We start from the raw sequence: 15,328 nt of genomic DNA, 5'->3' as shown, positions 1-15,328 counted from the left end.
CTTAGCTAATAGAAATTATAAGATCTCAAAAAATAAAGCTTAATTATGTCATCAACAGGTTCAATACTACAGGAAATAGCCACCATAGGACAATATTCTGCCCCAGGAAGGGGCCTTACTTCAAGCTCCTGTCCTCAGCTTACTTATGAAGCAAGATTTAACCTGTTTGTCACAAAGGGGAAAATAAATCCTGGATAAGCAGTCATAGGCAGCTCAATAACCAATTGCATATCTCAGTGAGGAACTTAGCAAAGTAGCTTCATTCTCAAAAGAAATGGAAAATAAGGTCTCATAATTTTCTTTGACATCCAACCTGTCCTGATGAGATGGCTGAAGTGCCTTAGGCATAAGGTTTCTATTAAAACCTGTTAGATCCTTCCAGATCTCAGTCAAGGCTTATATTGGAATGTAAATAGGAGGCCTAAAGGCTTGGTAGGAGACCGGTCTCAAACTCAAGGAAAAAGGTAAAAAAGAGCCTTACCTAAACTCCAGCAAAAGCAAATTTTATGGTGCCTTACTAAAGTAATTAACGGCCGTATCATTTTCCAGGACTCTTGTTTTTTTTAATTCTATATTTTTTGAGCTCATGATTTTTTTGATCAGTTCTATTTTTTATTCAACTAGAGTTCTTGAACATCTGTTACATTGCAATGGAGATTCACCTATAAAGTTACAAGGCCTTTGATTTTGTGTTATTTGTATGTCGTGCTGTCTGGTGTCATGTTTTGTCTGTATCAAAACTGAGCGCTCCTAAAATTAAAATTTAAAAATGGATACAAATACTTTTAATTCACGTGATTTAAAGGTTCAATTCAAATTGGGTAAACTAATGAAAGTAAAATGTCTTTGAAAATAACTCACAAGTCTGTAGGTGATCAATCTAATAAAATATTGATGTTAATAAAATGTCTAATATCAATTGTTTCTAGGACTTTTCTTCAACAGGAAAGAGACAGCAAATACTGTTCAGGACACTTGTCTGATTTCTTGGTTTTTACAGAATAAGTGAATTAGAGTTAACATGTATGGGATTACTCAAATGTGTTTGTAGAGACATCTGATTAATTTACAAAGTTAAAATGCTAATTGTTAAATAACATCAAGTACTCTTAACTCCTTAAATTCCATGGAGTATCATACTTAAACATTATTGGTGTTTTCATAGGTTGGTAAATAAAAAGGGTTTAAACTTGCTTTGTGTCATCACTAAACTAAAAACAAGGTTACTAAGAGTTATGTCCTAACAAGTGGAATTCTATATACAAAGGGTCCCAAAAGTTTCAACTGTGTTTCAACTAGAGTACTATAAACAACACACTATTTAATCTTATTAAAATAGAGTAATTTATCTAAGTTCAGAAATTTCATAAGAGTTGTTTCAGAATGTGAACAAAAAGGGGTCAACAAATAGGAAAGAGAAAATAAAAGGTTCTGGGTATGGAAATATAGTAAAAGGGAAAAGGAAATGTTTCTGGGTAAGAAAGTGCTTGTGTGATGAAATACATGAGGGTCTAAGTAAGTGCTAAGAAAGTCTGTGTGTAAGTAAAGGGCAAGTTTCAACAAGTTTGTGTGTAACTAAGTTGGTTGTATGTATATAAGACAGTTAAAGCTATTTAAGGTTTTTCCTAAGGTGAAATACTAATGTTCTTATATAAACCAAAGTTTAATCTATATGGTAAAATGACATGGTAAAATGGCAAGGATTTCTTAGAAACACTAATTTACTCTTAACTTTGTGGCTATTAAGTTTTATTCTTTAGAACAATTAGTCTTAAAAATTGGGGTGTATACAATTATGGTTAAACAACTGTTAGAGTATTGTACTGTGTTACAGAGTCTACATTTTTCTTAAAAAAAAACTAAATTTGGTAAAATGAAAGTGTCAAGGTAATTGTGAAATGGTCACTAGTTGTATATTAAATGTGTTCATATTTTCAGGTATACAAGTTTTAAAGCAGGGAAACTTGTCTGTAATGGTAATTTTAAACTTATAAAGAGTAAATTTTATTGGGGATTTATTTTTATCATTTAATGTTCTATTATAGGACCTGTTATCAATAGGGTATATGTAAAATTTGTTACTTTTTACACTGAGATAAAGAATTTCAAATGTAGATGTATTTCTAAACATTAGAGCCTGACTTGTTTAAAGGTTAATTTTGTGAAACATGAAAATATTTTGCCACTTTGACACACAAAAGGAAAGTTAAAAGCTCTCTCAGCCTTTCTTTGATTCATGTTTTAGATACAATGTTAAATTGTGTTAATTATAAAGTTTATATAGACTCAGGAAACAGTATATGTAAACTACTTAATGATATTTAAGGAAGAAGCAAAAATCAACATCAGAATTAGAACACTTAAGATCTGTAAAGAGTCACGCCTTACCTGAGATAAGGCTCTGCCTCCCACCTTACTGCATGTTAGAGTGACTCCAAAATAAGTCAGACTTCAGCTTATTTAAAGTTATAATCAAAAGATTGGTTTTTGTTGTAAAATTACTATGATCTCAAATAGGGAATATAATGTGGTTCTCAGTCAAAATTCAAGATAGCTATTATACAAGCAGAATATATTTTTACTCTTGCTAATTTCATTTTGTGAAACTGTTACCTGTTAATGTTTTGCAGAAGTAGCTGCTTCAAGAACACGCAACCTAGGTAACTTGTGATAATAAGCCATCACCTATAGAACAGATAGTGGTAACTTCCAGTACTATTGCAGACTCCAGTTAGATAAAAGAGTAAATAACTGTAAAGTTATGGACATTAAAGTTAAAGCCCAGTACTCTTACTTTTGACTGGTGAAACTGGCTTGCTGGATGATTAAGATCAAACTTAGAGATTGGAATTAAATACAGAAGGCAAGATAGGCCAGTATTTGGATCTTTTGTCCTCAGTCAGCATGAACCCACGAACAAGAGAACTTCTCTAAGGAGCTTTGCAACTCTGTGTCACACAACCTCCTGATCAAGGAGATTGTTGAGACTAGAGGATGAAAAATCACTCAGTGCTTCTGATGCAGAGGAGGGTCATGGAAAAAGGGAGACATCCCTTAATGCTTCCAAAGGAAGTCACCTCATCAAGGAGACCCTGCCTAAACAATGGCACTGGTGGAGCTAAGAAGCTGCTCTTAAGTTCTCTACAAGTGGCCCCTGTGGGAAATCAGCTGACTCTTTAACAAGACAGGAACCAGGTCAATTTGACCAGCTTGATCTTAGACACCCAGAAAAACAGTGAAAACCAAGATATAGCCATTCTTGGGCATTTAAAAGAAATAATAATTAAATGTAACTTAAGATGTACACTTGTGTTAGTCCACTAGAATAAAGACCAGAAGCTACAAATGAAAGAAAGACTCTTCAGCAAATGTGCCTGATAACTATCAAGAAAAACTGCCAGAGTCAGAAGTTTTTAGTCAGTTTAAGGCCTGCAGACCTTCCTAAGCTACACAGGTAGACTTAATCTATGTTTGCTCGTATGATTATCTAGCCCTAAGTAACAGAAGTATAGAGCTCTCTACTAAACACAGGTTATACCAATAAAGGGATATTTTACAAAAATCAGATGACATTAAGTAGCTTAACTATATTTTTTGGGACATCTATGACATTAAGAGTTAAATGTTGTGTTTACATTCCTGATAACCTGGACAATGTTAAAGTTCCCAAATAAAGGCCTTGTCCTTTCCAGCCTTTGCTAGGTCTAGTTATGGGAACAAATTCTAAATTCTTCCACCCGCCTGGTGAGAGATTGACTTCTGTCATTTTCATGATACTCGGTGGCATGTTCCAGATGCTGCAACATTTACTTTGTACTAATCTCATTTCAGTACTCATGTCTTTTTGTTCTTCTATCATAGAAGCACCCACCCCCAGATGACTTTACAACCTGCTCTTCCCCAACCAGACTTCTACCTTGGACCCCTCGATTGACCCGATTTTTAAAAAAGGAACTCCAAACTGCTTGCCCCTCACTGCCCCCTTTCAGCTTTGAAGGAGCCAGAACGACCGACGCACCCTTTCCTTAAAGCAGTTAGGAGTTCCTATAGCTAAAGGGGGGAATGAAGCCAGAATTAAGGACAGGTAGTTCGTGTTGAAATAGGGAATTGGGTCAATTCAAGGAAATGAAGCCATGAAGCCATCTGCCTTTGGAAGTTGGAGACTGCCCCTGGAAGAATGTAATGTCAAGGATCTCCGGAGCCCATTGATTACCAAATTTCCCTGCCTTTATCAAGGAGTGCAAGCATAGAGCTGCTAATTAATGCCCCCTGGGCCCTTACCTGCCTGAATCACCTCGGCCCTCCCCCTGCCCATGGTTTCTCAGTAATGCAAAACCAGGCCTAGTCACGTAGGCAGGAAGGAGAAAGATAAGGGGGGAGAGAATTGGAGAACAAAAGAGACTTTAACCTATAAAAGATGTAGGTTGCACTCACTTCTTGGGACTTTTAGAACATCAGCATAACCGAGGCAGGATGGACAAATGGATATAGGATTCTATCCATGATAAAGAAAAAGGGGGGAATGAAAGGCCCCAGCTCCATGTCTTAAACCCATGACCTAGGTCACTCCACCCAACCCCCCCTGGGAAGGTTGCATGACCTACCCGGAGGTCGTCAAACTGATAAACAGGTTGAGAAAGAACAGGGCGGTTGGGAAAGCACAGACCATCTCTGAACAAACAGGAACTGATAAGCAGGAACCATAAAGATGTCAAGCAAAAATTTCCGGGAACATAGTACAAAAAACAACCTTACCCTTTAGGTGACCTATGTGCTGCATTCAAAATAGCCAATAAGAAACCTGTTGCTTACCGGGCGCGAAACCTGCCCCTTTACCCTATAAAAAACCTGTACCCCAAAGCCCGGTGTGCCAGTTCACCGAAGCTCCGGCTGAGGTTTTGCTGAGCACCCGCAGGCGCCTGTGTATCAATAAACAGCCTCTTGCTTTTGCAGCCAGTGTCTTCACGTGATCTTCCTTGGACAGGGGGATGGAGGGTCTTTCACCAGAGCTCCAAAAAGAAGCCTGAGGAGATAAGGGAAGCAACTCTTCCTTTCAGGAAGTAAGAAAAATACACAACGAATTTAACCCAGAGAAAGTGTCAACTTGTAATTCACAGAGCTAAGGAGGAAATATCAACAACATCCACCTTTCACAAAGTCTTGAGCAGACGGGGCTGTGGGTGGGCATAAAAAAGGGGTAGCGCGGTGGTCAAGGAGGAGGTGTGGGAAACCGGGCAAAATGTGCATTTCGTCAACCCGGTAGGCTAGATAAAACAGGTACTTGAGTTATTCCTCCTTGGAGCCATTTTGAGATTCTGGAGCCACTCCAGGCCTCCTCGAGCCTCTACCACTTTGTCGGAAAGGGCAATTTGCATTCCTCAAGGCTGTGGCACCAGTTAGCAGGGAGGGGAAGTAGAGTACACAGAGAAAAAGCCAGGTCGGCTCAGGGCATTGTCGGCTGTGATTTGCATGAGAATGGAGAGTGCTAAGCCTCTCCCGGTGAGGTCAAAGATGGTTTACCGTCAGAGTAGGGCATGGCTTCTGCGTGGCAAAGTCCATCCTGAGGTGGTCGTGCCGTCGATTGTACCCCCCATCTCAAAGGTTGGCTTGTAACTCTGCATTTTTAATGATGCGTTGACTGAAAGCTGAAATAAAAGGTTAATTTGAAGATCCCTCGTTTCACAGCATTTGTCTAATTTGTTCACGCACAGGCATTTAATCTCTGCCTCCTGAAACTCCTCAATTCCTTGATTGCTTCTGCCTCCTCTCCTGGCTCCCTTGAACCAGATCACAAAGATGGCAAAGACAGGGGGCACCCCACTAAACGAGAAACACGAAATTCAAGAAATTAGAAAGAGTTTGGTGGGGGATAGAGAGAGAAATATGTACATTGCAGAGGGAGAGGGAGGGAGGGAGGGAGAGACACTGTTGTACCTCAGTTGGTTTATTTATTTCTTTTTCTTTTTTCTTTTTTTTGGTCCACTCCTTACAGCGCCTCAATGGGCAGCTTTCCTGAGTAAACAGCAGCCTCCCCCCCCACCACCCCCACTACATAACTGTGGCCGTCTTCATTTCTGGCAAGAATTTACTCATCCTGCCGTTTTGAATTCATGCATGACTCACTCAGAATTTATATTTTGGGTCTGTGTGATTAATACAACTTTGTTCTGTCTGGTTCGAACGGAGACTCGGTCCTCTGTGTGCTTAATGATTCTTTTCTCAAAAACTGGTTCACTGAGCATTAAGAGAAAATCAGGCAAGGAGAAAAGCCTTTGTCAACTGAACTACCGTTAGGTACAACTGCTTAAATCAAGGGTTACAGAAAGCCTATGAATGAGAATCTTAAAATCTATGAAAATACAATATGTTCGGGTCTGTTCAATGTGCTTCCTAAGTGGTCGATGCGAAGAAGAGAGCTTAAGATTGGTGTGGGGGGGGGGGGCGGGGAGTCCTTCGGTAAATGTAAGGCTACTGAGGTGCAATGTGAGTTCGCATGCATGGGTCACCCTATATGCAATGAATGCCAAGAATTTCTGGTGTGCCTTGATTAAGAACAAACAAAAAAACCAGCAAAGAAACCAAAAAATCGTGAAATGGATAAACTATCATATTAAAATTAAAAAAAGTAATGCATCTAAATTCATACATTTTGTAATTTTTTTTTTTCCCAACCGTCTACTTCAGGAAAAAAGGGCAGAAAATAAAACAGGGGTTCACTTAATGCTTTGAACCTAACCCTCACTGCTCAGCCATGGAGGCTCCTTTTAAAAAGGACATCTGTTAACCCGCCCCCCCCCCCCCCCCCCCCGTTCTTGTCTCCCTGTCCTCCTCCCGCTCCCTGGTCACGGGTGAAGCAACATTAACTTTTAAGCTAAGTTATCTGCCCTTTGGCTTACAGACCACGGGGTGAGCATGAAGAAATCCAGGCTTCAGAGTTAGCACCTTTGGGATCTAGGAAACAGCTAGGCTAGCTCTCAGGGCTCAGGGCATCCAATGAATTCTGAGTCTGGACAGGGCACATTCCCCAATTCCCCTTTTGCCTCTAACCTTTGTCTCAAAATTCTGTCCTCTTGATGGGATGAGAATCGGGGGCAAGGGCTGAGCTTTTAGGACCCCAAAACATCAGCGTGCCAGAAAAAGAAATTGAAGGAGGCCATGAGTGTGAGGATCTATGTGAAAGAACTGTTTGGGAATGAGAGTGAGTGAGATTTTGTAAGGTAAATGAAGAATTGTGTCCGAAAGCCTGGGATGGTCAAGAGGAAGATAAGGGAAAACTGAGGATGGAAATAAGTCATAGAACTGTCTAAACAAGTCACAGAAGGTTCATGGAGGACGGACCAACATTAGGAAATGTAGGTGTGACGAAGTGGGGGTATAATTCATGAAGCTGTTCAAAAGGCCTCCCCACCAGCACTTTAGCACACACCCACCGATGTAAAACCGGAATCCAATTCTCTCGATTATTGCAGCCACAGAGTTTTCAGCTGCTAGCAATACTTGCAAGGAACTGTCCTAAGAACCAGAGATTTTCCATTTTGTCCAGGCAATGACTTGTGTGCTCTGCTCGGTGTCTTTGTTAGGTCTTGAATGGTTTAGAACACTGCAGTGTTAGCAGAGATGTCAGAGTCAGTTTCTTTAAGGCTTTTGTTCTGTTATTTTTGTTTTTGCTCTGAACTCCTCCTCCTCCCCCCCCTCCTCCTCCTCCTCCATGCTTTACACCTGAGCAACCCCCCCACACACTCTTATTATTTTCTTATTCATTTACTTTTGTTTGACACTCTTACTGAGTCGCTGTGGGGTTTAGTTAAGTTGCTGAGGCTGTCACTGGAGATGTGTGTACACTCTGAGGGCAAATTTACTATGCTGTGTATCTGAACTTAGTCTAAATATTATTCAAAAGTCAGTATAGTGGAAGACATGCAGGTTTCATACATGGGAGATCACCAGTTAGTGTCCTCTTTTACATAAGATGCACTTCTTTCTGAATCCTCAACCTATCTATCTGATATCAATGAAATAGTTGGAATTTCTACCACACACATGCAATCAGTATCACATTTGCATCTGTTAGTCTTGACTGAGTGAGTAAGCAAGTAAGTAAGTGAGTAAGCGAGTGAGTGAGTGAGTGAGTGAGTGAGTGAGTGAGTGAGCGAGCGAGCGAGTAAGTAAGTAAGTAAGTAAGTAAGTAAGTAAGTAAGTAAGTAAATGTTTTATGAATCTCGTGTTGAGATAACACTCCTGTACTGGGTCCGTGCTGTTCACCTAGGTCGATCTGTTAACAACAAAACACACATCATGGCAGGTATCCCACATGTGATGGGGCGCAACTTAAGAACAGAGCGATCACCACTGAGGAGTCCAAATTTGAGGGTCTTTATTAAGCCGGTCAGCTGACTGTCTCACACAATGCCCCAAAAAAATGGCTATTGGGAGAGTAGACCCAAACACAGGGTTGTAGGGGTTCTTACACCAAAGATCACATTAATCACAAGTGTCTGTTGCTATGATTAGAAATTACAAGCTAACATCATGAGATCACCAACAGAGGGAGAAGTGGGTCACCTAGGTAGGAACTAAAGAATGGTTACTAAAATCCACACAATTACCGTTTCCCTGGTACATTGCTTAGGAGCAATAGGGATCAAAGGACAGCAATTTTTAATTATATAAGAAATGTCATTTTGTATCGGTAAACATGTCACTTAATGACTAATTTTGTATTGGTAAGTCACTGATGATGGGGACAGGGGACAGAGGCCGGGTGTTTTCATGGGAGAAGCTAAGCAATTGTTGATGGGTACTGAGGTGGGGTGTTCCCATGGGAGAATCTTATTTTCTCCATAACACGGAGTCTCAGAGCAAAATGGAGCCTGTGTGGCCTATAAGTTTCTCATGGAGTCAGATCTGTCAGCCCATCACACCACAGAAGTTCATGGGTTCTGAACTTGGACTCAAAAGTTAAAGGTAAAGATTTCTAATTGACTGTGATGTCTTCTGTCAGCATACAGGTAGAAGCCTTCGAAAAGGCAAAGCTTAGGATAGGGTTGTAGCTCAGTGGTACAGGGCTTGCCTAGGTCATGTGAGGCACTGCTAGTTTCAAAGTTCAGCACTGTAAATAGATAGATAGATAGATAGATAGATAGATAGATAGATAGATAGATAAAAATAAAGATCTTGTGTCCATCTATAACTAAAAAGAATTAACGAATAAAAATAAAATGAAATGCAAAACTTAGCTGGGCATGGGGACACATGCCTGTCATCCCAGAGGATCAGGATGGGGTTGAGACTGGATGATTCTAACTTCATAGCCAAAGCAACTTAGTGAGACCCTCCCTGTCTCAAAAAAAAAAAAAAAAAAAAAAAAAAAAAAAAGAGGTGGCCATGTGGCTCAGTCAGTGGTTAAGTGAGTCCCTCTGGGTTCGATCCAAAAAAGAAAGAAAGAAAGAAAGAAAGAAAGAAAGAAAGAAAGAAAGAAAGAAAGAAAGAATCAATGGAATCTACAAAAAAAAAAAAAGAAAGAAAAGAAAAGAAACCAGTAAATTTAAAAATATAAAAAGGGACAGAGTGGTAGCTCAGTGTGGTAAAGCTTCCCTGGATTCAGTCCCCCAGTTTCAAACCTAACTAACTAACTAGCTAACTAGTTAACTAATCAACTAACTAACTAACTAACTAACTAACTAACTAAGTAAATAAATAAATAAATAATTTGAGACGTAAGATGCAAAGCATAAGATTACAAGGTTACAAGCCGGGGGAGTCCTCAACCAACCAACCAACCAACAAACAAACAAACAAACATACATGAACAAGATAGTTATGTGGCCAAGCACGGCCGGCACTAGTTCACATTGAGTCCCTGGGGTGATCTCCTGCAAACACCCCCTCAGCACAGCACGATGGAAATGTTTACTTCGAGGACACTAATATTGTTTTGTTTCTCATTTTATGTCTCTGTTTTCTGTTTTGTTCTGTTTCATTTTGTTTTGCAGGGGTAGGGGGACTGGGTATTCTATCTGGGGTCACTTTAGCACTTAGCTACATCACAGCTCTTTTTATTTTGGCACAGGGGTCTCCCTCACTTGCAGAGGCTGGCCTTGAAGCGACCATACTCCTGTCTCACAGGAGTGCATGACCCATAACGTGCTGAGAACACTAATGCTCTACAAATATTATTCCTATGCACTAAAGTTCACCAAAATCACAAAATCTGTAGAAACATTTGTGCCATCGTTTTAATCGGTGAGCACTCTAGGGTAGCTCGGTAACATGTAGACCATATAAAAACACATCTAGAAACATATGTGCTACCAACACATACCACACGCCACGTAGCTCTATGTCTACAGGTAGAAATACAAAGAGGTGAAAATAAAGATCTTGTCATCCATCTTGAGGTTTGTTTTAAAATTGTAGTCACGGGCTGGGTGGGGCTGGGGATCAGAAGCAGAGCACTTGCTCGCCAAGCACACATGAGGGGCTGGGTTCCATCCCCAGAAGCACGTCAACAAAAGTCAATCAACAGAATCAAGCTCTAAAAATATGAAATTGCAGTCACGAGGCCTGGTTGGGGATGGAGCTAAGTGGTGGACAGCTTGCCTAGTATCAAGGAGGCCCTGGATTCTCTCATTCTGATGCAAACTCCGCCCACCCAAAAAAGAATTAGTCATGAGACAGGAGTTTGGTCACTTATAAGGGCAGTGGGATCCAAGCGAGAAAGCAGAGGCCTCGGAAATAGTTCAAATATCAGTTTTTAGTCAAAGGAACTTGAAACAGGGCTCTTTTAGTTTGTTACAGCAAAACGCCTCATCATTGGGTTTGTTCTGGGACAGACAAGCAATCATGTTTGCATTTTTCTTCCCAACCTTCACTGAAAACCACACTCGGCAAATTAATTATTCCTATCTCGAGTTCTTCTTCTTCTTCTTCTTCTTCTTCTTCTTCTTCTTCTTCTTCTTCTTCTTCTTCTTCTTCTTCTTCTTCCTCATTTTTGGCATTTCCCTGCAGGCACTCTGAGACAAGTGCTTTTGTCTTTGTGATCACTTGATTTGCAAGACAAAGACAGTTGCCTTGATTTGCTAGAAAAACAGTAGGTCCCTTGCCATCTTTGCAGCCCTGAGGACCTCACCTGTCCAGGAGATTGTATTGCCTTTTTAAATTTCATTGTATTTTATGTTGTTTGTCTGTTTATTTATTGCTGTTCCTTCTTTACTTTGCTTTCTTCTGTGATGCTATGCTATGCTGGTGGGGCAGAAATTCCAGGTTTTGTGCACGCTCTGAAAATCGCTGGGCCACACCTTCAGCCCTTCTTCTTTATTTATCCCTCCCTCCACCCCCCCCCCCCCAGAAAACAAACCCAGGGAGGGCCTCACGCCTGCACAAGTCAGGTGAAATCCGTTGCCACTGAGCTCCGCTCCCCAGCTCCCATTTTATCACTTTTGGGTTTTGCATTGGGTTTAGAAAACTTTAAATCTGTTCAAAGTGTTAAAAGATTTCACTGTCCAGGCTGGGGTCGTAGCTCAGTGGTACCAGGCTCAGTGGTACCATGCTCAAGTGCTCGCCTCGCACATGCAGAGCACTGGGATCCATCCTCAGCACCACATACCAACTAAAGGAAGGAAGGAAGGAAGGAAGGAAGGAAGGAAGGAAGGAAGGAAGGAAGGGAGGGAGGGAGGGAGGGAGGGAGGGAGGGAGGGAGGAAGGAGGACTTCGCTCACCCTCCTCTCCAAATGACACACACACGTGTGTGTGTGTGTGTGTGTGTGTGTGTGTGTGTGTGTGTGGGTGTGTGTGTGTGTATACATATATATGTTTATATATGCTTATATATATGCATATACATATGTTTTCTACATATGCGTATATATGTTTTCTACATATGCGTATATATATATATATGTTTACCTATATATGTTTTCTACATGTTGTATATCTTTTGATGGCCACGGTCCAAGTGGTTGCTTCCTTTTCTCAGCATATTATCCCCTTTTACTTGCGCTTGTCCATCACGGAGCAGATGTTTACCTCAGAGGTACAACAAAGGGACGTTGCTTTCAGTCACAGTCTAAATAGAAACCCAAAATCCACCAAAGTCCTCACCTTTGGGGAGCCTGATTAGGAGGGCACTTTATAGGTACATTACTAAGAATACAATGTTGTAGCACAGGACGTGGTGTTGGGTACTTTGTCTCACGAGCCGGTAAAAACAAAATCCACGGACACAGGGGTGGTAGCCAAGTAACAGGATTCTTTAGTGTAATAGAAGGAAAGTGGGTTTCCTCAAGGGGGGAGGAAATCATCCCAAAAGAGGGACCCCAGAGGGTGACTGATCGATCCTCAAGGGATCGGTATGGATCTACCGGGTCAAGAGAACTCGCCCCCTACTCAATCCTGGGTAAGGCACTCAGTGTCCAGGAGCTCTTCACCTACTCGCTCTGCGGTCCCATGAGATTATCGTCCTCCCCTTTTTGGGTGGTGTATCCAACAATAGATGTTTCGCTGTCCCCTGCACTTACAGGGGAGTCTTCCTGAGCTTATTGAGGTTTGATTTCTGTCCTGTTGTGTCTCAGCCAGCCCTGCTGGGGAGAGTCTGAGTGAGTGACAGCGGGGGGGGGGGGGGGTGGAGATAATTAGAAAGGGTCACTTTTCTTCTTGTCTCCTTTATCATACACGTGGCAGGCCATGAACAGGATATCCTTCGCCCAACACAACCAAGGGCAGAACACAGATAGGGTCTCCCCCCCCCCCGCTCCCCCCCACTACCCGGGATTGAACCCAGGGCTTGGTGTACTTTAGGTACATTTCCAACTGGTTTAGTGGTTTCAGCTTCGGAGAATCAACAAACTGATCGGGCTTATTTTGACAAGGCATGTCACAAAACTCCTCGATGACCGGTCGGGGATCGAACTCAGGGGAACTCGACCACTGAGACACATCCCCAGTCCTAGTTCGCAATGTATTTAGAGATAGGGTCTCACTGTCAGGGGTCGAAGGGTCTTATTGAGGACCTCTGGTGGTGACGGGAACAGGGAGAAATGCAGGGATTTTCTGCGAAAGGCCACCCAAGGTATCCTCTGAGTGGGGGCACGGTGAAGCAAGCAAGGCTGAGGAACCTGATCCAATACTGGGGGCGAAAGAGGTGTGTCTCCGTTCCTCTAGCACTGTATATGAGGAAAAATATAACCAGGCACGGTGGCCCACGCCTACGCCCGCCTGACATCCCAGGGACTCGGGAGATTGGGGGAAGATGGTTCAAGGCTATCCTCAGCAATTGAGTTAGCGAGTCCCCATGCGACTCAGTGAGACCCGGTTTCAAAGCGAAAAACAAAAAGCGGGGGGGGGGGGGGGGGGGGGGCTGGAATCGTGGCTCAGTGGTAGAGCCCTCGAATGGCATGGCACATGTGAGGTATTGGGTTCGATATTCAGCACCACATTAAAAACACGTAAACAAAGTAAAGTGAAGTGAAATAAAATGAAATGAAATAAATGTCATGTGTTCGTCCACACGCACCGTCACAATGATTTAAACAAGGAAACGGGATGTGGCTCGATCCCCAGTAACCAAAAACAATGGTAATCAGATAAGATCAAATAAATAAAAGAGAAAAAAAAAAGAAAAAAGAGGGGACCACCCCCTAACCCTAACCCTAACTCTAACCCCCTCCCCCATGCATTTCATCCTTGACTTTACTGGACTCTCTAGAACCTCGGATTTTGAACCCAGAGCTTTCGTGGTTGAAGGAGGAAATGTAAAAGTGGCACACGCCTGTCCCTGGAGGCCAAATCACTTGGGCCCGGGGAATTTGTGACCCAACCGCCTACAGACTCCAGCTTACAACCAAGTCAGCGAGCCAGACGATTCAAAGGAGGAGCAGAGAAATTTTGATTGGCTTTGTTTTTTTAAATTGTTTTTAGTGACATCTCGGGCGGCCCAGAGAGCAAAATCATTTCAGCAGGTGGGGTGCACATGCTGTGTCCTGGGTGCGATTCATTCTGTCTGTTCCCCTACGACATCCATCCAGATATCCACGTGGCTTGTGAGTGGGCCCCAACAGCCCATTCAGAGTTTCCTTTTACGACGAGTTGAAAAGAAAGAAAGAAAGAGAGAGAGAGAGAGAGAGAGAGAGAGAGAGAGAGAGAGAGATTAAAGACAACGAATCAGTCAGTCCACATCTCAGAATGCCTGCTCGACCAAAGTTAAGGAGTGTAAGGTAGCCGGGTGCCTGTCGTCACAGGGGCTGGGGGAGGAGGAGGGCTGGTACTGGGGACGGCTCCCAGGGGAAGTCAAGTCAACCAGTAAGCTTCATCGCCAGCCCTTTTCCTTTTTTGAGACAGGGCCTATATCGCTCAGTTGCTGAGCTTGGCCTCCAAGGGTAGTTTCTCCATGTGCCACCAAATGGCTGATGGCGATTATTTTACGCATTGATAAAGCACTCGGAGCAAGTGAATGTGTGTGTTCCTGAAAACCACGTCTCTCCATAATCTTTTCATACATGTGATCCAAAAAGGGAAGGAAACGGGGGCTGGCTGGAGTCGTGTAACACGTGTGAGGCAGTGGTTGTGATTGTCATAACTAAAACACACACACACACACACACACACACACACACACACACACAAACACACTCACTCACAGGCACGAAATTAGTTCAGGATTGCGAATGCGACAGTATCCTGGCACCACCTACTGTTCAGTTCCAGCAAGTACCAAGGCTACGCTTCCAAATCACTATGGTTCCACCGGCACCCTTGGCGTGCACATCCATGTAAATATGAATGTGCTTCTGATTCTGGTGACCAAAGGAGATCTGAGTAAGCAAGTTCCTTGTGTCCTTTGGACTTCAAAGGCCTCAGGGGAGGGAGTGGCTTTGGCCTGGCATGGGGGTGGGGAAGGCAAGGGCCCTGAGTACCTGCAGAGTTGCTCTGGGATGGCCCCCCCAGGATCGACCCCAATTTTACCCACAGACCTGTTTAAAAAGAAAAAAAGAAAGAAAGAAAGAAGAAAAAAAAAAGAAACAAACACAACCCCGTGCTTCTCGCTGTTTGTTATTCTTTATTTAAATGGGGGAGGGGTTCGCATTTCCCAGAAGAAAAGAGTGGGGAGAAAAGAAAAAGAGGGGGATGGGAGGGAGGGAGGGAGGGAGGGGGGAATGGGAGGAAGGGAGGGAGGGAGGGGGGATGGGAGGGAGGGAGGGGGAGAGAGAGAGAGAGAGAGAGAGAGAGAGAGAGAGAGAGAGAGAGAGGTTTGTCTTCTTCGGAAGGGTCTCTGGGACTCCCTCCTATTCCTCCTATTCACATGGAATCCTCCACTGTGAGAAGAACAGATGTG

General features: G+C 42.7%; 1 long non-coding RNA gene across 2 annotated transcripts in view; it reads right to left on the bottom strand.

The window, feature by feature from the left end:
- Positions 1-15,185: 15,185 nt before the first annotated feature.
- Positions 15,186-15,328, bottom strand: part of LOC124973222 (uncharacterized) — a 1,777-nt gene continuing 1,634 nt past the window's right edge. For both annotated transcript variants that reach the window (XR_007106640.1, XR_007106639.1), the window contains exon 3: positions 15,186-15,328. This exon is cut by the window's right edge and continues 118 nt beyond it. This is a non-coding gene — a long non-coding RNA (uncharacterized LOC124973222).

Source organism: Sciurus carolinensis, assembly GCF_902686445.1.
Source record: "Sciurus carolinensis chromosome 14 unlocalized genomic scaffold, mSciCar1.2 scaffold_101_arrow_ctg1, whole genome shotgun sequence".
NCBI classification, from domain to species: Eukaryota; Metazoa; Chordata; class Mammalia; order Rodentia; family Sciuridae; genus Sciurus; species Sciurus carolinensis.
The sequence above is the reverse complement of the archived record's forward strand: the minus strand, read 5'-3'. Positions and strand labels throughout refer to the sequence as shown.